Raw genomic sequence first — 24,168 nt, 5'->3', positions numbered from 1 at the left:
TGTTTTTATTCAAAAATGTGAGATTTGTTGCCCCGAATGGTGAGAGTAGTTTTTGTTAATGGAAGTCGCAAGAGGTTCTGCCACCTTAAAAACCATAGAATCGTAGAATGGTTAGAGTTGGAAGGGACCTTCAAGATCATCGTGTTGCAGCCCCCCTGCCTTGGGCAGGGACGCCTCCACTAGAGCGGGTTGCTCAAAGCCCCGTCCAGCCTGGCCTTAAACACTTCCAGGGATGGGGCATCCACAGCTTCCCCGGGCAACCTGTTCCAGTGCCTCACCACCCTCACGGTAAAGAATTTCCTCCTAACATCTAGTCTGAATCTCCCCTCTTCCGATTTAAAACCGTTACCCCTTGTCCTGTCGCTACCTTTCCCGACAGAGAGTCCCTCTCCGGCTCTCCCGTAGGCTCCCTTCAGATATTGGAAGGCTGCTCTGAGGTCTCCCCGGAGCCTTCTCTTCTCCAGGCTGAACAACCCCAGCTCTCTCAGTCTCTCTTCACAGGGGAGGTGCTCCGTCCCTCCGATGGTTTTCGTGGCCCTCCGCTGGGCCCCTTCCAACACGTCCTTCCCGTGTCGAGGACTCCAAAGCTGGACACCGTACGCCAGGTGGGGTCTCGCGCGCGCAGAGTAGAGGGGGGTAGAATCGCCTCCCGTGACCCGCTGACCACGCTTCTCTTGATGCAGCCCAGGGTGGGGTTGGCTTTCTGGGCTGCCAGCGCGCGTTGCCGGCTCGTACTGACATGTAATAATGCTACTGACGTACCGTTAGCAGCCTCGTGTTAAAAGAAGCGAGAAGCTGTAATATCCTTAATTTAGACAGTTTTTACGTGAAATGGTGCATCCTCACTGTTTCGTCACTTTCAGGAGCGAGCAATTGACCGAGAGCAGGAGAGAGACCTTTTCCAGCAAGAGATAGGGAAGCCGGAACAACAGCTTAAGGTTCCACAAAGGATTCGGCCTGTCAGCGAGCATCAAACCGGAGAGGTAACGCGCGCTATTGCTTGTACTCAAGGGATCTAAATGGTACGCTGACAGCCGTTCGGATACCCTAGGGAAGCTGTTTTATGGTGTCCCTAACCTGCATCCGTTCGCAAGGCAGGAAAGGAAATCCCCCGAGATGAAAGGCTACGGTGTCGGGGGAACGTGGGGAAAGTGTGTTCTGGGTGTTTTTTGAGTCGGTCGGTTGGATGTTTTTAGTAGCAGACACACAGAAGCCTCGTAACTTTCAAAAAGACTCCCTCGCGTAACTTAATTTAGAAAATGGGGTTTTCAAAAGCCCGTGGAAACATTCAGGACTCCTGTAGCGATTCCCCCTGCTCTTGCGTCCTTTTGTGACATCCTGTTGGTAGCACGGGTACGGGCACCGCAGGAACGCAGTGACCAAGGGGTCACAGCCGAGACGTAGCGGCGCTCTCTGCGTGCGCCTCCCCGGGAGACGTCTGTCTCCCCTGAAACAATCTGGTGACCGCAGAAGGGCAGCTCGAGGAAGTCACAGCAACCTCTTAGGCCCAGCAAAAGCCAGAAAAGCGACAGCGGTGCAAACGCTGTGTGTTGTGAAGCTTTTTGCCTGTCTTGTTTGGTGACCTTTGGGTCAATTGAACTGCATTTTATTTTTTGGTGGGTTTTCTCCTGTCTTGCTTTTAGAGCAAGGCTGATATTTTTGCGTGATTCTCTCGCCCGATTTTCAGTCTTCAGCTTCTTCTCAGGTGGCACTGCGATTTTCAAAGAAAAGCTCTTCCTTTCGGTTCAGTTCAGTTGCTGTCGTTCGGTTCTTAAATGGTAGCAACGTTTAGTATTCTATATTAGATAGTTTATGACCACAGACAGTAATGGGACATACATGGATAGACGTGAAATGTAAGTTGTCAAAATATTTATTGCCTTACAATTCTCGGAGGTAGGGGTGTGTTTCCTGGGGTTTCAAAATCTATTTCACTAAAAAGGTTTGTAACAAATCCTGCAAAGTGTTCAGCCCGTACCGGGCGACCTGGCTGTCGTCAGCCTCTGCGTACAAGGAGTGGTGGGCCATTAGCCGAATGTGTGTTAACCGACACGCGTGGAGCAATTCCGCATCCGTCTGCTTCTGTGGCAAAGCGGGTGCCCGCTCCTGTCCTACGGACACGTTCCACAGAGGGGGGAGGCACAATTAGTTTTCCTGAATCCGGGATGTTCGTTTTGAGTTCGTTTTGTGATGCGTCTCCTCATAATTTGAGGCATGGGTAGCGTGTGAATTCCTAGTTAAAATTCTCACAGTTAAAAAGGCAAAACTTCTCCCGAGAAAAAAAATTTCAAATTTGATTGCATAATGAAACGAGGCCTGTTTTTCTGCACAGAAACGATTTGTGGGAATCGTCCTGAATTACAAGCGTGTATACCCAGATGTGTACACTCCAAGTTGGCAGATAGGCTGCAGCAGCAATGTAAAGCATGCTTTAAGGTGAAAGATGGCTGTAACTGTGATGAAAACTTTAAGGTTCGTACTAGATGCTTTTAAAGTAGGATTTTTCACAGGCAGGCGCAGCGGCAATTTTAGAGCCGAGTGGTGCCGAATATTACCCATTTACAGACAGAATTCTCGGTACTGTCTTAGATTTACATCGAATTTCTATCAAATGAGCCACCTAGCCTTCCTATATAGTATATTTTGGTGCCCCGATATTACTTGGCGTATTTCATAAGTATACCTTTTATGGCCGTTTCTCGTGCTTTTCCGAGAGAGCTGCTTTACTTTTTCATAGTTGCACGGTTTTTGAATGCCTCTTCTGCCTTTCAGATCTTCTCTTTCTCCTACGCCTTAAATACTCGTACAAGAACGTGCAGAAAATGTTATGTGCAGCTGTAACGTGCTTTGGGGTTTTTTTTGGTAGGATGAAATGGAAATACTGGGACTGGCGATCCAGAAGTCTGAAGAAGCCACCGTAAAGGACCGTCCCAGTGACTACCGTCGAGTTAGGATTATTAAAAGCACCAAAGCGACACGCTCGTAGAGATGGGGACTACCTCTGGACACGTGTTAATCCCGGTCAGGTGTCCTCGGGATACAGATGGTCTGCGCTTCCTGCTCTGACAAGACAGAAGCGATGAGCTTCAGGATGAGCTCCTGAAGACAAGAAAGAGGCCAGGTGCCGGGGTTCTTGTCTCTTTGTTTGTTTGTTTGTTTGTTTGTTTTGGGCGGGGGGTGGCGGGCGGGCGGGCGGGCGTGTGGCTTCCAAAACAGGGTGCGCGGTTGACTGCAGGTGGCAGCCTGCAGAGCTCTTTTGCTGCCTGACCTCGCCTTTTCTTTGTCACTCCTCTTTCATGGCATCTGCGCTGAAAGCCGGGGCGGTCAACGAAGAGACGTGGACAAAACGGGACGAACCGGCGCCGCTTCTGCCTGTTTTCCAGGCTTTGCCACGAACCAAGGAGCATCATCAGCCTCGTCACTGGTGGCGGCGAGTCCTGAGGTGGCTTAGGTGAGTCGAGCCTTCCAGGAACGTCCGTTGTCCGTAGCCTACGGCGTGTCATTTGGACGTCAGTCGGAAGGAGGTTTCCCTTTCTGAAAGGGCACCGGTTTCTCGTGCCAAGCGGTTGCCTCTCCTGAAGTTCCCACGAGAGGGGATCCTCGGAGACGATGCGCTGGGCAGCAGAAGTCATCAGCGAGGAGACGTCGCGCGCTCTATTAAATAGGGACAAAAAGAAAGACGATGTCCTTCCAAAGGCCCGAGCGCGGCACCTCTTCCGACGGCCGATGGCATGGCCGGCCTTTGGGCTCTGGGTCCCCCGTAACAGCGGGGACACGGCCAAACCCTGTTCCTCTGCGTGTTCGGCACAGCCAAAAGCCTTGGCCGGTCCGCCGGTCGTTTTCGGTAGCCTGGTGGATCGCGGCACCGGGGATTGGATTTCCCCCCGCCAAAAGTACAGCCGTTTGGGGAATCTCTTACCTTCCTGGTTTTTTCTATCGTAAAGGAGACTTTAAAAAAAGGGTTAAAGTCGTATAACGTGCAAACTGACTTGCAGGCTTTAAACGGCAACCGTCCACCGGCTGTAGCCTACAGCGTCTTAGGCGTCCCTAAGCGGCGAGGTATTTGTTCCAAATCTTTGAAAAGAGAGGCGACTGAAGGTAACGGGTTGGGTTTTTGGTTGGGTTTTTTTTCTAGTTTTTTTGTTTTTTGTTTTTCCCCCCCCTTTTCTTTAGGCGGAGCGCTCTGAAGAACCTGATTTCTGCCTGGCTTTCAGCGTCGCGTTTCCCCGGCAGTGCGGTAGCATCTCTCTCGGGCAGTGCCGCCGGCCAGATGTCCCTCCTCCTTGGGTAGGAGAGAAAGCAGCCCCCGGTCAAATGACAACTGCGCGTTCTGGAGACGGAGAGCGCAACGGTGGGGGTTCGGAGCTGTGCCAGTTGAATTAGCGCCGAAGAAAAAACCCGAGGCTTTTCTAGCGTGAGTATTTTTCTTGGCCGTATCTAAACGCGCGCAGAGCTTTCCAGCGGCAGGGAAAGGGAAGGGAGGAGGCGCTTCCCCCCAGCGGGCGGAGGGTTTGTTACGCTGTTAGGCTGAGAAGGTGTTGCAAGTGGCACGGGTCAGTCTGAATAGGGACCTGAAGCGTCGGGATGGCTCCGGCTTTGGCAGGCCGTGCCGTCTTTGGAGCGGAGCTGTTTCCCCGCAATCCTCCTGTAGCTCAGCTCCTGTCCTGTCCCTCGGCCGGAGGGAATTCCTCTACTCTCTTCGGTGCTCTTTCGTTTGATGATGCTGATCTCCGGTTGGGGTTTGCTGTTTGTTTTGCAGGTGCCTCGTTGTCCGCGTCTCGTGCTGCTCGACAGATGCCCCGGCCCGGGTTTGCAGCCGGTGGTGGAGCCGCCTGAGGGGAAGGGGCCAGCCCTGGGTCTGGTCGTTCGGTGCATTTTTTGGGGCGAATTAAAAAAACCGGTGCGTGTGTGGGGGGGGGGGGGGGTGGTGTGATGATGTCATTTGGGGCAGCCGGATGTCAGCGGGGGAGCGACGGTGCGGCGGAGGAGCAGGTGAGTGGGGGTTAAGTGGGGTTCCCCCCACAAGAGGGTGGGTCACGGCCCCCAAACGCCTGAAAACTTGGTGCGGGGCAGGTGGTTGGGGTTTTGGGCGGTGGTGTTTAAAAAATGTTAAAAGCTGTATATGCGGGGGTGAGGCATTGGAGTAGAGAACAATCTCTCATTTTTCTGTGTGTTGAAAAATAATATTCCCTTACGTATATAAAAGGAGTTCAAAATACCAACCCGTATCTCTAAGGATTCTGTATTATTTAATGGGAGTTTAGACGACGGAAAGATTTTTTAAAAGATTTATTTATAAAGAGAGATTGAAGCGTCAAAGCGGATGTCTGGACAGGTCGCTAGTCCAATTGGATGTTGTCTATCGTGCGTGTTAATCTGTAAGTCTAAACAGATGTGACTCTTAGCAGAGGTTCTGTCGAAGTGTATCAAGAGCATCCGTTTTCCCTAAGTCTTACCCACGGGTCGGTCAGTGCGGAGGCGTAAACGCCTGTGCTGTAGATGGTTCCAGACTGCAAAGAGAGCCTATCGCTAGAAGGGATTTCCAAACTGGCCCTCCCCTCTGCTCTCTCTTGCCGGCGTCCAAGCGCTTTCAAAAGCGCTTTAAGCAGGAGTGTTGATTCCCAGGAGGATAGGGAAGCTCTACAGAGAGACTTAGGTAGATTGGATCGTTGGGCCAACATCAGTGGTATGAGTTTCAACAAGGGCGAGCGCCAGGTTCTGCGCGTGGGCCACAATAACCCCGAGCAGCGCTACAGGCTTGGGGAAATGTGGCTGGAAAACCACCTGGAAGAAAGAGACCTGGGGGTTCTAATGGACAAGCGGCTGAACGTGAGCCGGCAGTGTGCCCAGGTGGCCACAAAGCCAACGGCATCCTGGCTTGTGTTAGAAACAGCGTGAGCAGCAGAAGTAGGGAGGCGATTGTGCCCCTGTACTCGGCACTGGTGAGGCCACACCTGGAGTATTGCGTCCGGTTTTGGGCACCTCAATCCAAGAGAGATGTCGAGGTGCTGGAGCGAGTGCAGAGGAGGGCAACGAAGCTGGTGAAGGGCCTGGAAAACAAATCCTATGAAGAGCGGTTGAAGGAGCTGGGACTGTTTAGTATGAGGAAGAGGGGGCTGAGGGGAGACCTCGTCACTCTCTAAACCTACTTGAAAGGACACTGTAGAGAGGTCGGTGCTGGTCTCCTGGCACGGGTAGGTAATGACAGAACGAGAGGGAACGGCTTCAAGCTCCAACAGGGTAGGTTTAGACTGGACATTAGGAAAGAATGTTTCACAGAGGGAGTGGTCGGGCATTGGAACAGGCTACCCAGGGAGGTGGTCGAGTCACCATCCCTGGATGTGTTTAAGAACCGTTGAGATGTGGTGTTGGGGGATATGGTGTAGGGGAGAACTTTGTAGAGTAGGGTAGATGGTTGGACTCGATGATCCCAAGGGTCTCTTGCAACCTAGACGATTCTATGATTCTATGAAAAGCAGCCCCTTCCCCCGTTTCCCCTCCCGCCCTGGGGAGCTGGATCGGTGCAGCGGGACAGGAGGAAAAAAACGCAGCCCCGTTTTCCTGCAGGGACGCAAAGCTCCCCGATGTCTCTGTGGTGGATAAGGCGGCACCCCCGCCTGCCTTCCTGGACGCCGGCGGACTGGCTGCTGTCGCCCCCACGGCCCCCGGGGCCACGCGCAGAGCGCCGCGGCGTCCCTGGGGCTGGTTGCGGGGCGAACACCGGAGGTTTTTGGCGCCGAGGCGACGGCTGCGGCTGCCCGGGCTGCGAGCGGGGACAGGGCAGAGAGCGGGAAGGCCTGCCCGCCGGTAAGTGGTCACGGTCCCTGGGTGGAGGGAAGCGGGCTGAGAGCGGTCACCGCTCATGGCCCCGGTGAGGTCTCAGAGGGGGACAAGGAAGGGGGCGTGGGCGTGGGCGCTGCCCGGTGCTTTCCGCCCGCTGCGGACCGGTCCGCAGCGATTTCTGGGCTGGCCGCCGTTTTCCCCCGGCCCCCTCCGGTTCCGGAGCGGCTCGGCCCGCCCATACCGCGCGCCCATTGGTCGCGGTGCCGTAAGCGGCGTCCGTCCTCTAGGAGCCCCCGTCCCATTGGTCGGTCGCGCCGTCAATCTCCAGCGCCTCCCAGTCCGGCCAATCGGAGCGCGGCAGGCGATCCGACCAATCGGAGCGGGGCGGTCGCGTTGTGATTGGCTCGTCCTCCTGTCAATCCGCCCGGGGGCGGTTGCCATGGTGAGGAAGCCCCGCCCGGTCGCGCATGCGCAGTAGTAAGGACGGCACCGCCCTCACTACTGCGCATGCGCCACCGGGCGGGGCGTCCTCACCATGGCAACCGCCATTGACGTCCCACTCCGGCCAATCGGAGCGCGGCAGGCGATCCGACCAATCGGAGCGCGGCGGTCGCGTTGTGATTGGCTCGTCCTCCTGTCAATCCGCCCGGGGGCGGTTGCCATGGTGAGGAAGCCCCGCCTGGTCGCGCATGCGCAGTAGTAAGGGCGGCGCCGTGCTCGCTACTGCCGCCTTGTGGACAAAAATCGGTACTGCAGGTGGGGGGCGCGCATGCGCAGTGGAAAGAGTGGCGCCGCCCTCGCTGCTGCCGCTGCTTGTGGACAAAAAGCGGTACTGCAGGTACGGGGGTAGGGGGGTCCGGCCGCATGCGCAGTGGACGGGGGGGGGGGGGGCGCTGCGCTCGCCCCTGCCGCCCGTGCCAGCAGAAACCGGCGCTGCAGCTCGGCGGATGCGGGGGGGGAAGGCGGAGCCCTGGGAGGTTCCATTTTCCCCAAATTGGGGAAAATTATTCAATTTGGGGTTTTTTTCGGTGCTTTTCCGCAACGGAAAAGACTTCAGGGTTTTGTTAGGGTTTTTCTTGCCCTTCCCCGCCGCCGGGGACGGCGCCCATGCGGGGGCTGACGCTGCAGAACCGTAAATTGAACCCCCAAATTGAACCCCGAACATGAATAACATTTTCCCCAATTTGGGGAAAAGGGAACCTTCCCCGGTCCCGCCTCCCCCCGCTCCCCGAGCCGCACCGCCGGTTTCTGCTGGCACGGGCGGCAGCGGCGGCGAGCGCAGCGCCCCCCTTTCTACTGGGCATGCGCGTCCCCGTCCCCCCCCGCCCTGTACCTGCGTACCTGCAGTACCGCTTTTTGTCCACGAGGGGGCAGTAGCGAGCACGGCGCCGCCCTCACTACTGCGCATGCGCCACCGGGCGGGGCGTCCTCACCATGGCAACCGCCATTGACGTCCCACTCCGGCCAATCGGAGCGCGGCAGGCGATCCGACCAATCGGAGCGCGGCGGTCGCGTTGTGATTGGCTCGTCCTCCTGTCAATCCGCCCGGGGGGCGGTTGCCATGGTGAGGAAGCCCCGCCCGGTCGCGCATGCGCAGTAGTAAGGACGGCGCCGACCTCACTACTGCGCATGCGCGACCGGGCGGGGCGTCCTCACCATGGCAACCGCCCCCTGGCGGATTGACAGGAGGACGAGCCAATCACAGCGCGACCGCCGCGCTCCGATTGGTCGGATCGCCTGCCGCGCTCCGATTGGCCGGGGTGGGAGGCGCTGAAGATTGACGGCGCGACCGACCAATGGGACGGGCTCCCCGAGGACGGAAGCCGCTTCCGGCGCCGTGACCAATGGGCGCGCCGCATGGGCGGGCCGAGCCGCTCCGGAAGCGGAGGGGGCCGGGGGAAAATGGCGGCGCGCGCAGAAGCGGCTGCGGCGCGGCGCGGCGCGGACCGCACCGCACCGGACCGGCGCGGGCGGAAAGCACCGGGCAGCCGGACAGCGTCGCGGTGCCGCTGGACAGCGTCGCGGTGCCGCTGGACAGCGTCGCGAGGCAGCTGGACAGCGTCGAGGCCAGCGGGGGGGCGCGGGGAAGGCGGCCGGGGTCCCGAGGCGGCTCCGAGGGGAGACGGCGTTGCGGGGGGGCGGGCTGAGGCGTCTGGGGAGGTGCTCGCGGCTCCTGGGGCTGGCAAACGGGCTCGCGTGGCTGGTGTTGGGGCTTCAGCCGGAGAGGGAGTCGTGTGGCTTTGGGCTGAGGGGCGGGGGTGGAGTCCGGCGTTTTGGGGACTCGAGCAGAGGCTCAGCGGCTGGGTTTTGGGGCTCGGAAGGGGGCAGTAAGTGATGCGGTTTGGGGGCGGAGAGCAGAAGCCGTTTTGGCTGGTTCTGCAGGGGGGGTGGGCAGGAGGGCGTTGGGGGCTGCGGGGGAAAGCAGGGGCTGGGCGGGCTGCGGGGTGCTCAAACAGCAGGTGAGGTTTTCAAATCTGCAACTTGTAACTGTTGCAGCTTTGTTCTGGCTTCCTCCATTTTTGCAAAAGCTTCTGTTGCTAGACAGAGCATTCCTCTGTGTATCAGCTACTTGAGCTAGTTTATTTCAATGCGTCTGATCAGGTTTGTCTGTTCAGCAAAGTGGCATTTAAAGGTGACGTTTCACCGGATGCCAGCGGCTGTGCCTTATTTCCAGTATAAAGATGTATTCCCCAAATATCAGAGTGGGATATAACAACTGCAGCTGGTCAAAAGTAACACTGAAATGCAAAATTTAGAATTTCTTTTTTCCCATTGGCTCCTCCTCAGTATGAACACAAAGTTAATTTCTATTCTTAATTCCTATTTATGCTACATATATGAAGGATGAACGCGAGGAAAGGAGACCATAAAATACTGGCCTATTGCTATTTGTATGCTGTGCTTTGAACAGAAGAGACAAAACTGTCCTTTTTGTGAAATAATACTGGCTGTATCAGTGCCGTCCTCGTGTTTTTATTCAAAAATGTGAGATTTGTTGCCCCGAATGGTGAGAGTAGTTTTTGTTAATGGAAGTCGCAAGAGGTTCTGCCACCTTAAAAACCATAGAATCGTAGAATGGTTAGAGTTGGAAGGGACCTTCAAGATCATCGTGTTGCAGCCCCCCTGCCTTGGGCAGGGACGCCTCCACTAGAGCGGGTTGCTCAAAGCCCCGTCCAGCCTGGCCTTAAACACTTCCAGGGATGGGGCATCCACAGCTTCCCCGGGCAACCTGTTCCAGTGCCTCACCACCCTCACGGTAAAGAATTTCCTCCTAACATCTAGTCTGAATCTCCCCTCTTCCGATTTAAAACCGTTACCCCTTGTCCTGTCGCTACCTTTCCCGACAGAGAGTCCCTCTCCGGCTCTCCCGTAGGCTCCCTTCAGATATTGGAAGGCTGCTCTGAGGTCTCCCCGGAGCCTTCTCTTCTCCAGGCTGAACAACCCCAGCTCTCTCAGTCTCTCTTCACAGGGGAGGTGCTCCGTCCCTCCGATGGTTTTCGTGGCCCTCCGCTGGGCCCCTTCCAACACGTCCTTCCCGTGTCGAGGACTCCAAAGCTGGACACCGTACGCCAGGTGGGGTCTCGCGCGCGCAGAGTAGAGGGGGGTAGAATCGCCTCCCGTGACCCGCTGGCCACGCTTTTCTTGATGCAGCCCAGGGTGGGGTTGGCTTTCTGGGCTGCCAGCGCGCGTTGCCGGCTCGTACTGACATGTAATAATGCTACTGACGTACCGTTAGCAGCCTCGTGTTAAAAGAAGCGAGAAGCTGTAATATCCTTAATTTAGACAGTTTTTACGTGAAATGGTGCATCCTCACTGTTTCGTCACTTTCAGGAGCGAGCAATTGACCGAGAGCAGGAGAGAGACCTTTTCCAGCAAGAGATAGGGAAGCCGGAACAACAGCTTAAGGTTCCACAAAGGATTCGGCCTGTCAGCGAGCATCAAACCGGAGAGGTAACGCGCGCTATTGCTTGTACTCAAGGGATCTAAATGGTACGCTGACAGCCGTTCGGATACCCTAGGGAAGCTGTTTTATGGTGTCCCTAACCTGCATCCGTTCGCAAGGCAGGAAAGGAAATCCCCCGAGATGAAAGGCTACGGTGTCGGGGGAACGTGGGGAAAGTGTGTTCTGGGTGTTTTTTGAGTCGGTCGGTTGGATGTTTTTAGTAGCAGACACACAGAAGCCTCGTAACTTTCAAAAAGACTCCCTCGCGTAACTTAATTTAGAAAATGGGGTTTTCAAAAGCCCGTGGAAACATTCAGGACTCCTGTAGCGATTCCCCCTGCTCTTGCGTCCTTTTGTGACATCCTGTTGGTAGCACGGGTACGGGCACCGCAGGAACGCAGTGACCAAGGGGTCACAGCCGAGACGTAGCGGCGCTCTCTGCGTGCGCCTCCCCGGGAGACGTCTGTCTCCCCTGAAACAATCTGGTGACCGCAGAAGGGCAGCTCGAGGAAGTCACAGCAACCTCTTAGGCCCAGCAAAAGCCAGAAAAGCGACAGCGGTGCAAACGCTGTGTGTTGTGAAGCTTTTTGCCTGTCTTGTTTGGTGACCTTTGGGTCAATTGAACTGCATTTTATTTTTTGGTGGGTTTTCTCCTGTCTTGCTTTTAGAGCAAGGCTGATATTTTTGCGTGATTCTCTCGCCCGATTTTCAGTCTTCAGCTTCTTCTCAGGTGGCACTGCGATTTTCAAAGAAAAGCTCTTCCTTTCGGTTCAGTTCAGTTGCTGTCGTTCGGTTCTTAAATGGTAGCAACGTTTAGTATTCTATATTAGATAGTTTATGACCACAGACAGTAATGGGACATACATGGATAGACGTGAAATGTAAGTTGTCAAAATATTTATTGCCTTACAATTCTCGGAGGTAGGGGTGTGTTTCCTGGGGTTTCAAAATCTATTTCACTAAAAAGGTTTGTAACAAATCCTGCAAAGTGTTCAGCCCGTACCGGGCGACCTGGCTGTCGTCAGCCTCTGCGTACAAGGAGTGGTGGGCCATTAGCCGAATGTGTGTTAACCGACACGCGTGGAGCAATTCCGCATCCGTCTGCTTCTGTGGCAAAGCGGGTGCCCGCTCCTGTCCTACGGACACGTTCCACAGAGGGGGGAGGCACAATTAGTTTTCCTGAATCCGGGATGTTCGTTTTGAGTTCGTTTTGTGATGCGTCTCCTCATAATTTGAGGCATGGGTAGCGTGTGAATTCCTAGTTAAAATTCTCACAGTTAAAAAGGCAAAACTTCTCCCGAGAAAAAAAATTTCAAATTTGATTGCATAATGAAACGAGGCCTGTTTTTCTGCACAGAAACGATTTGTGGGAATCGTCCTGAATTACAAGCGTGTATACCCAGATGTGTACACTCCAAGTTGGCAGATAGGCTGCAGCAGCAATGTAAAGCATGCTTTAAGGTGAAAGATGGCTGTAACTGTGATGAAAACTTTAAGGTTCGTACTAGATGCTTTTAAAGTAGGATTTTTCACAGGCAGGCGCAGCGGCAATTTTAGAGCCGAGTGGTGCCGAATATTACCCATTTACAGACAGAATTCTCGGTACTGTCTTAGATTTACATCGAATTTCTATCAAATGAGCCACCTAGCCTTCCTATATAGTATATTTTGGTGCCCCGATATTACTTGGCGTATTTCATAAGTATACCTTTTATGGCCGTTTCTCGTGCTTTTCCGAGAGAGCTGCTTTACTTTTTCATAGTTGCACGGTTTTTGAATGCCTCTTCTGCCTTTCAGATCTTCTCTTTCTCCTACGCCTTAAATACTCGTACAAGAACGTGCAGAAAATGTTATGTGCAGCTGTAACGTGCTTTGGGGTTTTTTTTGGTAGGATGAAATGGAAATACTGGGACTGGCGATCCAGAAGTCTGAAGAAGCCACCGTAAAGGACCGTCCCAGTGACTACCGTCGAGTTAGGATTATTAAAAGCACCAAAGCGACACGCTCGTAGAGATGGGGACTACCTCTGGACACGTGTTAATCCCGGTCAGGTGTCCTCGGGATACAGATGGTCTGCGCTTCCTGCTCTGACAAGACAGAAGCGATGAGCTTCAGGATGAGCTCCTGAAGACAAGAAAGAGGCCAGGTGCCGGGGTTCTTGTCTCTTTGTTTGTTTGTTTGTTTGTTTGTTTTGGGCGGGGGGTGGCGGGCGGGCGGGCGGGCGTGTGGCTTCCAAAACAGGGTGCGCGGTTGACTGCAGGTGGCAGCCTGCAGAGCTCTTTTGCTGCCTGACCTCGCCTTTTCTTTGTCACTCCTCTTTCATGGCATCTGCGCTGAAAGCCGGGGCGGTCAACGAAGAGACGTGGACAAAACGGGACGAACCGGCGCCGCTTCTGCCTGTTTTCCAGGCTTTGCCACGAACCAAGGAGCATCATCAGCCTCGTCACTGGTGGCGGCGAGTCCTGAGGTGGCTTAGGTGAGTCGAGCCTTCCAGGAACGTCCGTTGTCCGTAGCCTACGGCGTGTCATTTGGACGTCAGTCGGAAGGAGGTTTCCCTTTCTGAAAGGGCACCGGTTTCTCGTGCCAAGCGGTTGCCTCTCCTGAAGTTCCCACGAGAGGGGATCCTCGGAGACGATGCGCTGGGCAGCAGAAGTCATCAGCGAGGAGACGTCGCGCGCTCTATTAAATAGGGACAAAAAGAAAGACGATGTCCTTCCAAAGGCCCGAGCGCGGCACCTCTTCCGACGGCCGATGGCATGGCCGGCCTTTGGGCTCTGGGTCCCCCGTAACAGCGGGGACACGGCCAAACCCTGTTCCTCTGCGTGTTCGGCACAGCCAAAAGCCTTGGCCGGTCCGCCGGTCGTTTTCGGTAGCCTGGTGGATCGCGGCACCGGGGATTGGATTTCCCCCCGCCAAAAGTACAGCCGTTTGGGGAATCTCTTACCTTCCTGGTTTTTTCTATCGTAAAGGAGACTTTAAAAAAAGGGTTAAAGTCGTATAACGTGCAAACTGACTTGCAGGCTTTAAACGGCAACCGTCCACCGGCTGTAGCCTACAGCGTCTTAGGCGTCCCTAAGCGGCGAGGTATTTGTTCCAAATCTTTGAAAAGAGAGGCGACTGAAGGTAACGGGTTGGGTTTTTGGTTGGGTTTTTTTTCTAGTTTTTTTGTTTTTTGTTTTTCCCCCCCCTTTTCTTTAGGCGGAGCGCTCTGAAGAACCTGATTTCTGCCTGGCTTTCAGCGTCGCGTTTCCCCGGCAGTGCGGTAGCATCTCTCTCGGGCAGTGCCGCCGGCCAGATGTCCCTCCTCCTTGGGTAGGAGAGAAAGCAGCCCCCGGTCAAATGACAACTGCGCGTTCTGGAGACGGAGAGCGCAACGGTGGGGGTTCGGAGCTGTGCCAGTTGAATTAGCGCCGAAGAAAAAACCCGAGGCTTTTCTAGCGTGAGTATTTTTCTTGGCCGTATCTAAACGCGCGCAGAGCTTTCCAGCGGCAGGGAAAGGGAAGGGAGGAGGCGCTTCCCCCCAGCGGGCGGAGGGTTTGTTACGCTGTTAGGCTGAGAAGGTGTTGCAAGTGGCACGGGTCAGTCTGAATAGGGACCTGAAGCGTCGGGATGGCTCCGGCTTTGGCAGGCCGTGCCGTCTTTGGAGCGGAGCTGTTTCCCCGCAATCCTCCTGTAGCTCAGCTCCTGTCCTGTCCCTCGGCCGGAGGGAATTCCTCTACTCTCTTCGGTGCTCTTTCGTTTGATGATGCTGATCTCCGGTTGGGGTTTGCTGTTTGTTTTGCAGGTGCCTCGTTGTCCGCGTCTCGTGCTGCTCGACAGATGCCCCGGCCCGGGTTTGCAGCCGGTGGTGGAGCCGCCTGAGGGGAAGGGGCCAGCCCTGGGTCTGGTCGTTCGGTGCATTTTTTGGGGCGAATTAAAAAAACCGGTGCGTGTGTGGGGGGGGGGGGGGGTGGTGTGATGATGTCATTTGGGGCAGCCGGATGTCAGCGGGGGAGCGACGGTGCGGCGGAGGAGCAGGTGAGTGGGGGTTAAGTGGGGTTCCCCCCACAAGAGGGTGGGTCACGGCCCCCAAACGCCTGAAAACTTGGTGCGGGGCAGGTGGTTGGGGTTTTGGGCGGTGGTGTTTAAAAAATGTTAAAAGCTGTATATGCGGGGGTGAGGCATTGGAGTAGAGAACAATCTCTCATTTTTCTGTGTGTTGAAAAATAATATTCCCTTACGTATATAAAAGGAGTTCAAAATACCAACCCGTATCTCTAAGGATTCTGTATTATTTAATGGGAGTTTAGACGACGGAAAGATTTTTTAAAAGATTTATTTATAAAGAGAGATTGAAGCGTCAAAGCGGATGTCTGGACAGGTCGCTAGTCCAATTGGATGTTGTCTATCGTGCGTGTTAATCTGTAAGTCTAAACAGATGTGACTCTTAGCAGAGGTTCTGTCGAAGTGTATCAAGAGCATCCGTTTTCCCTAAGTCTTACCCACGGGTCGGTCAGTGCGGAGGCGTAAACGCCTGTGCTGTAGATGGTTCCAGACTGCAAAGAGAGCCTATCGCTAGAAGGGATTTCCAAACTGGCCCTCCCCTCTGCTCTCTCTTGCCGGCGTCCAAGCGCTTTCAAAAGCGCTTTAAGCAGGAGTGTTGATTCCCAGGAGGATAGGGAAGCTCTACAGAGAGACTTAGGTAGATTGGATCGTTGGGCCAACATCAGTGGTATGAGTTTCAACAAGGGCGAGCGCCAGGTTCTGCGCGTGGGCCACAATAACCCCGAGCAGCGCTACAGGCTTGGGGAAATGTGGCTGGAAAACCACCTGGAAGAAAGAGACCTGGGGGTTCTAATGGACAAGCGGCTGAACGTGAGCCGGCAGTGTGCCCAGGTGGCCACGAAAGCCAACGGCATCCTGGCTTGTGTTAGAAACAGCGTGAGCAGCAGAAGTAGGGAGGCGATTGTGCCCCTGTACTCGGCACTGGTGAGGCCACACCTGGAGTATTGCGTCCGGTTTTGGGCACCTCAATCCAAGAGAGATGTCGAGGTGCTGGAGCGAGTGCAGAGGAGGGCAACGAAGCTGGTGAAGGGCCTGGAAAACAAATCCTATGAAGAGCGGTTGAAGGAGCTGGGACTGTTTAGTATGAGGAAGAGGGGGCTGAGGGGAGACCTCGTCACTCTCTAAACCTACTTGAAAGGACACTGTAGAGAGGTCGGTGCTGGTCTCCTGGCACGGGTAGGTAATGACAGAACGAGAGGGAACGGCTTCAAGCTCCAACAGGGTAGGTTTAGACTGGACATTAGGAAAGAATGTTTCACAGAGGGAGTGGTCGGGCATTGGAACAGGCTACCCAGGGAGGTGGTCGAGTCACCATCCCTGGATGTGTTTAAGAACCGTTGAGATGTGGTGTTGGGGGATATGGTGTAGGGGAGAACTTTGTAGAGTAGGGTAGATGGTTGGACTCGATGATCCCAAGGGTCTCTTGCAACCTAGACGATTCTATGATTCTATGAAAAGCAGCCCCTTCCCCCGTTTCCCCTCCCGCCCTGGGGAGCTGGATCGGTGCAGCGGGACAGGAGGAAAAAAACGCAGCCCCGTTTTCCTGCAGGGACGCAAAGCTCCCCGATGTCTCTGTGGTGGATAAGGCGGCACCCCCGCCTGCCTTCCTGGACGCCGGCGGACTGGCTGCTGTCGCCCCCACGGCCCCCGGGGCCACGCGCAGAGCGCCGCGGCGTCCCTGGGGCTGGTTGCGGGGCGAACACCGGAGGTTTTTGGCGCCGAGGCGACGGCTGCGGCTGCCCGGGCTGCGAGCGGGGACAGGGCAGAGAGCGGGAAGGCCTGCCCGCCGGTAAGTGGTCACGGTCCCTGGGTGGAGGGAAGCGGGCTGAGAGCGGTCACCGCTCATGGCCCCGGTGAGGTCTCAGAGGGGGACAAGGAAGGGGGCGTGGGCGTGGGCGCTGCCCGGTGCTTTCCGCCCGCTGCGGACCGGTCCGCAGCGATTTCTGGGCTGGCCGCCGTTTTCCCCCGGCCCCCTCCGGTTCCGGAGCGGCTCGGCCCGCCCATACCGCGCGCCCATTGGTCGCGGTGCCGTAAGCGGCGTCCGTCCTCTAGGAGCCCCCGTCCCATTGGTCGGTCGCGCCGTCAATCTCCAGCGCCTCCCAGTCCGGCCAATCGGAGCGCGGCAGGCGATCCGACCAATCGGAGCGGGGCGGTCGCGTTGTGATTGGCTCGTCCTCCTGTCAATCCGCCCGGGGGCGGTTGCCATGGTGAGGAAGCCCCGCCCGGTCGCGCATGCGCAGTAGTAAGGACGGCGCCGCCCTCACTACTGCGCATGCGCCACCGGGCGGGGCGTCCTCACCATGGCAACCGCCATTGACGTCCCACTCCGGCCAATCGGAGCGCGGCAGGCGATCCGACCAATCGGAGCGCGGCGGTCGCGTTGTGATTGGCTCGTCCTCCTGTCAATCCGCCCGGGGGCGGTTGCCATGGTGAGGAAGCCCCGCCTGGTCGCGCATGCGCAGTAGTAAGGGCGGCGCCGTGCTCGCTACTGCCGCCTTGTGGACAAAAATCGGTACTGCAGGTGGGGGGCGCGCATGCGCAGTGGAAAGAGTGGCGCCGCCCTCGCTGCTGCCGCCGCTTGTGGACAAAAAGCGGTACTGCAGGTACGGGGGTAGGGGGGTCCGGCCGCATGCGCAGTGGACGGGGGGGGGGGGGGCGCTGCGCTCGCCCCTGCCGCCCGTGCCAGCAGAAACCGGCGCTGCAGCTCGGCGGATGCGGGGGGGGAAGGCGGAGCCCTGGGAGGTTCCATTTTCCCCAAATTGGGGAAAATTATTCAATTTGGGGTTTTTTTCGGTGCTTTTCCGCAACGGAAAAGACTTCAGGGTTTTGTTAGGGTTTTTCTTGCCCTTCCCCGCCGCCGGGGACGGCGCCCATGCGGGGGCTGACGCTGCAGAACCGTAAATTGAACCCCCAAATTGAACCCCGAACATGAATAACATTTTCCCCAATTTGGGGAAAAGGGAACCTTCCCCGGTCCCGCCTCCCCCCGCTCCCCGAGCCGCACCGCCGGTTTCTGCTGGCACGGGCGGCAGCGGCGGCGAGCGCAGCGCCCCCCTTTCTACTGGGCATGCGCGTCCCCGTCCCCCCCCCGCCCTGTACCTGCGTACCTGCAGTACCGCTTTTTGTCCACGAGGGGGCAGTAGCGAGCACGGCGCCGCCCTCACTACTGCGCATGCGCCACCGGGCGGGGCGTCCTCACCATGGCAACCGCCATTGACGTCCCACTCCGGCCAATCGGAGCGCGGCAGGCGATCCGACCAATCGGAGCGCGGCGGTCGCGTTGTGATTGGCTCGTCCTCCTGTCAATCCGCCCGGGGGCGGTTGCCATGGTGAGGAAGCCCCGCCTGGTCGCGCATGCGCAGTAGTAAGGGCGGCGCCGTGCTCGCTACTGCCGCCTTGTGGACAAAAATCGGTACTGCAGGTGGGGGGCGCGCATGCGCAGTGGAAAGAGTGGCGCCGCCCTCGCTGCTGCCGCCGCTTGTGGACAAAAAGCGGTACTGCAGGTACGGGGGTAGGGGGGTCCGGCCGCATGCGCAGTGGACGGGGGGGGGGGGGGCGCTGCGCTCGCCCCTGCCGCCCGTGCCAGCAGAAACCGGCGCTGCAGCTCGGCGGATGCGGGGGGGGAAGGCGGAGCCCTGGGAGGTTCCATTTTCCCCAAATTGGGGAAAATTATTCAATTTGGGGTTTTTTTCGGTGCTTTTCCGCAACGGAAAAGACTTCAGGGTTTTGTTAGGGTTTTTCTTGCCCTTCCCCGCCGCCGGGGACGGCGCCCATGCGGGGGCTGACGCTGCAGAACCGTAAATTGAACCCCCAAATTGAACCCCGAACATGAATAACATTTTCCCCAATTTGGGGAAAAGGGAACCTTCCCCGGTCCCGCCTCCCCCCGCTCCCCGAGCCGCACCGCCGGTTTCTGCTGGCACGGGCGGCAGCGGCGGCGAGCGCAGCGCCCCCCTTTCTACTGGGCATGCGCGTCCCCGTCCCCCCCCCGCCCTGTACCTGCGTACCTGCAGTACCGCTTTTTGTCCACGAGGGGGCAGTAGCGAGCACGGCGCCGCCCTCACTACTGCGCATGCGCCACCGGGCGGGGCGTCCTCACCATGGCAACCGCCATTGACGTCCCACTCCGGCCAATCGGAGCGCGGCAGGCGATCCGACCAATCGGAGCGCGGCGGTCGCGTTGTGATTGGCTCGTCCTCCTGTCAATCCGCCCGGGGGGCGGTTGCCATGGTGAGGAAGCCCCGCCCGGTCGCGCATGCGCAGTAGTAAGGACGGCGCCGTCCTCACTACTGCGCATGCGCGACCGGGCGGGGCGTCCTCACCATGGCAACCGCCCCCTGGCGGATTGACAGGAGGACGAGCCAATCACAGCGCGACCGCCGCGCTCCGATTGGTCGGATCGCCTGCCGCGCTCCGATTGGCCGGGGTGGGAGGCGCTGAAGATTGACGGCGCGACCGACCAATGGGACGGGCTCCCCGAGGACGGAAGCCGCTTCCGGCGCCGTGACCAATGGGCGCGCCGCATGGGCGGGCCGAGCCGCTCCGGAAGCGGAGGGGGCCGGGGGAAAATGGCGGCGCGCGCAGAAGCGGCTGCGGCGCGGCGCGGCGCGGACCGCACCGCACCGGACCGGCGCGGGCGGAAAGCACCGGGCAGCCGGACAGCGTCGCGGTGCCGCTGGACAGCGTCGCGGTGCCGCTGGACAGCGTCGCGAGGCAGCTGGACAGCGTCGAGGCCAGCGGGGGGGCGCGGGGAAGGCGGCCGGGGTCCCGAGGCGGCTCCGAGGGGAGACGGCGTTGCGGGGGGGCGGGCTGAGGCGTCTGGGGAGGTGCTCGCGGCTCCTGGGGCTGGCAAACGGGCTCGCGTGGCTGGTGTTGGGGCTTCAGCCGGAGAGGGAGTCGTGTGGCTTTGGGCTGAGGGGCGGGGGTGGAGTCCGGCGTTTTGGGGACTCGAGCAGAGGCTCAGCGGCTGGGTTTTGGGGCTCGGAAGGGGGCAGTAAGTGATGCGGTTTGGGGGCGGAGAGCAGAAGCCGTTTTGGCTGGTTCTGCAGGGGGGGTGGGCAGGAGGGCGTTGGGGGCTGCGGGGGAAAGCAGGGGCTGGGCGGGCTGCGGGGTGCTCAAACAGCAGGTGAGGTTTTCAAATCTGCAACTTGTAACTGTTGCAGCTTTGTTCTGGCTTCCTCCATTTTTGCAAAAGCTTCTGTTGCTAGACAGAGCATTCCTCTGTGTATCAGCTACTTGAGCTAGTTTATTTCAATGCGTCTGATCAGGTTTGTCTGTTCAGCAAAGTGGCATTTAAAGGTGACGTTTCACCGGATGCCAGCGGCTGTGCCTTATTTCCAGTATAAAGATGTATTCCCCAAATATCAGAGTGGGATATAACAACTGCAGCTGGTCAAAAGTAACACTGAAATGCAAAATTTAGAATTTCTTTTTTCCCATTGGCTCCTCCTCAGTATGAACACAAAGTTAATTTCTATTCTTAATTCCTATTTATGCTACATATATGAAGGATGAACGCGAGGAAAGGAGACCATAAAATACTGGCCTATTGCTATTTGTATGCTGTGCTTTGAACAGAAGAGACAAAACTGTCCTTTTTGTGAAATAATACTGGCTGTATCAGTGCCGTCCTCGTGTTTTTATTCAAAAATGTGAGATTTGTTGCCCCGAATGGTGAGAGTAGTTTTTGTTAATGGAAGTCGCAAGAGGTTCTGCCACCTTAAAAACCATAGAATCGTAGAATGGTTAGAGTTGGAAGGGACCTTCAAGATCATCGTGTTGCAGCCCCCCTGCCTTGGGCAGGGACGCCTCCACTAGAGCGGGTTGCTCAAAGCCCCGTCCAGCCTGGCCTTAAACACTTCCAGGGATGGGGCATCCACAGCTTCCCCGGGCAACCTGTTCCAGTGCCTCACCACCCTCACGGTAAAGAATTTCCTCCTAACATCTAGTCTGAATCTCCCCTCTTCCGATTTAAAACCGTTACCCCTTGTCCTGTCGCTACCTTTCCCGACAGAGAGTCCCTCTCCGGCTCTCCCGTAGGCTCCCTTCAGATATTGGAAGGCTGCTCTGAGGTCTCCCCGGAGCCTTCTCTTCTCCAGGCTGAACAACCCCAGCTCTCTCAGTCTCTCTTCACAGGGGAGGTGCTCCGTCCCTCCGATGGTTTTCGTGGCCCTCCGCTGGGCCCCTTCCAACACGTCCTTCCCGTGTCGAGGACTCCAAAGCTGGACACCGTACGCCAGGTGGGGTCTCGCGCGCGCAGAGTAGAGGGGGGTAGAATCGCCTCCCGTGACCCGCTGGCCACGCTTCTCTTGATGCAGCCCAGGGTGGGGTTGGCTTTCTGGGCTGCCAGCGCGCGTTGCCGGCTCGTACTGACATGTAATAATGCTACTGACGTACCGTTAGCAGCCTCGTGTTAAAAGAAGCGAGAAGCTGTAATATCCTTAATTTAGACAGTTTTTACGTGAAATGGTGCATCCTCACTGTTTCGTCACTTTCAGGAGCGAGCAATTGACCGAGAGCAGGAGAGAGACCTTTTCCAGCAAGAGATAGGGAAGCCGGAACAACAGCTTAAGGTTCCACAAAGGATTCGGCCTGTCAGCGAGCATCAAACCGGAGAGGTAACGCGCGCTATTGCTTGTACTCAAGGGATCTAAATGGTACGCTGACAGCCGTTCGGATACCCTAGGGAAGCTGTTTTATGGTGTCCCTAACCTGCATCCGTTCGCAAGGCAGGAAAGGAAATCCCCCGAGATGAAAGGCTACGGTGTCGGGGGAACGTGGGGAAAGTGTGTTCTGGGTGTTTTTTGAGTCGGTCGGTTGGATGTTTTTAGTAGCAGACACACAGAAGCCTCGTAACTTTCAAAAAGACTCCCTCGCGTAACTTAATTTAGAAAATGGGGTTTTCAAAAGCCCGTGGAAACATTCAGGACTCCTGTAGCGATTCCCCCTGCTCTTGCGTCCTTTTGTGACATCCTGTTGGTAGCACGGGTACGGGCACCGCAGGAACGCAGTGACCAAGGGGTCACAGCCGAGACGTAGCGGCGCTCTCTGCGTGCGCCTCCCCGGGAGACGTCTGTCTCCCCTGAAACAATCTGGTGACCGCAGAAGGGCAGCTCGAGGAAGTCACAGCAACCTCTTAGGCCCAGCAAAAGCCAGAAAAGCGACAGCGGTGCAAACGCTGTGTGTTGTGAAGCTTTTTGCCTGTCTTGTTTGGTGACCTTTGGGTCAATTGAACTGCATTTTATTTTTTGGTGGGTTTTCTCCTGTCTTGCTTTTAGAGCAAGGCTGATATTTTTGCGTGATTCTCTCGCCCGATTTTCAGTCTTCAGCTTCTTCTCAGGTGGCACTGCGATTTTCAAAGAAAAGCTCTTCCTTTCGGTTCAGTTCAGTTGCTGTCGTTCGGTTCTTAAATGGTAGCAACGTTTAGTATTCTATATTAGATAGTTTATGACCACAGACAGTAATGGGACATACATGGATAGACGTGAAATGTAAGTTGTCAAAATATTTATTGCCTTACAATTCTCGGAGGTAGGGGTGTGTTTCCTGGGGTTTCAAAATCTATTTCACTAAAAAGGTTTGTAACAAATCCTGCAAAGTGTTCAGCCCGTACCGGGCGACCTGGCTGTCGTCAGCCTCTGCGTACAAGGAGTGGTGGGCCATTAGCCGAATGTGTGTTAACCGACACGCGTGGAGCAATTCCGCATCCGTCTGCTTCTGTGGCAAAGCGGGTGCCCGCTCCTGTCCTACGGACACGTTCCACAGAGGGGGGAGGCACAATTAGTTTTCCTGAATCCGGGATGTTCGTTTTGAGTTCGTTTTGTGATGCGTCTCCTCATAATTTGAGGCATGGGTAGCGTGTGAATTCCTAGTTAAAATTCTCACAGTTAAAAAGGCAAAACTTCTCCCGAGAAAAAAAATTTCAAATTTGATTGCATAATGAAACGAGGCCTGTTTTTCTGCACAGAAACGATTTGTGGGAATCGTCCTGAATTACAAGCGTGTATACCCAGATGTGTACACTCCAAGTTGGCAGATAGGCTGCAGCAGCAATGTAAAGCATGCTTTAAGGTGAAAGATGGCTGTAACTGTGATGAAAACTTTAAGGTTCGTACTAGATGCTTTTAAAGTAGGATTTTTCACAGGCAGGCGCAGCGGCAATTTTAGAGCCGAGTGGTGCCGAATATTACCCATTTACAGACAGAATTCTCGGTACTGTCTTAGATTTACATCGAATTTCTATCAAATGAGCCACCTAGCCTTCCTATATAGTATATTTTGGTGCCCCGATATTACTTGGCGTATTTCATAAGTATACCTTTTATGGCCGTTTCTCGTGCTTTTCCGAGAGAGCTGCTTTACTTTTTCATAGTTGCACGGTTTTTGAATGCCTCTTCTGCCTTTCAGATCTTCTCTTTCTCCTACGCCTTAAATACTCGTACAAGAACGTGCAGAAAATGTTATGTGCAGCTGTAACGTGCTTTGGGGTTTTTTTTGGTAGGATGAAATGGAAATACTGGGACTGGCGATCCAGAAGTCTGAAGAAGCCACCGTAAAGGACCGTCCCAGTGACTACCGTCGAGTTAGGATTATTAAAAGCACCAAAGCGACACGCTCGTAGAGATGGGGACTACCTCTGGACACGTGTTAATCCCGGTCAGGTGTCCTCGGGATACAGATGGTCTGCGCTTCCTGCTCTGACAAGACAGAAGCGATGAGCTTCAGGATGAGCTCCTGAAGACAAGAAAGAGGCCAGGTGCCGGGGTTCTTGTCTCTTTGTTTGTTTGTTTGTTTGTTTGTTTTGGGCGGGGGGTGGCGGGCGGGCGGGCGGGCGTGTGGCTTCCAAAACAGGGTGCGCGGTTGACTGCAGGTGGCAGCCTGCAGAGCTCTTTTGCTGCCTGACCTCGCCTTTTCTTTGTCACTCCTCTTTCATGGCATCTGCGCTGAAAGCCGGGGCGGTCAACGAAGAGACGTGGACAAAACGGGACGAACCGGCGCCGCTTCTGCCTGTTTTCCAGGCTTTGCCACGAACCAAGGAGCATCATCAGCCTCGTCACTGGTGGCGGCGAGTCCTGAGGTGGCTTAGGTGAGTCGAGCCTTCCAGGAACGTCCGTTGTCCGTAGCCTACGGCGTGTCATTTGGACGTCAGTCGGAAGGAGGTTTCCCTTTCTGAAAGGGCACCGGTTTCTCGTGCCAAGCGGTTGCCTCTCCTGAAGTTCCCACGAGAGGGGATCCTCGGAGACGATGCGCTGGGCAGCAGAAGTCATCAGCGAGGAGACGTCGCGCGCTCTATTAAATAGGGACAAAAAGAAAGACGATGTCCTTCCAAAGGCCCGAGCGCGGCACCTCTTCCGACGGCCGATGGCATGGCCGGCCTTTGGGCTCTGGGTCCCCCGTAA

This window comes from Numenius arquata, chromosome 3, assembly GCF_964106895.1.
Source record: "Numenius arquata chromosome 3, bNumArq3.hap1.1, whole genome shotgun sequence".
Taxonomy (NCBI): domain Eukaryota; kingdom Metazoa; phylum Chordata; class Aves; order Charadriiformes; family Scolopacidae; genus Numenius; species Numenius arquata.
Note: the sequence above shows the minus strand (reverse complement) of the source record.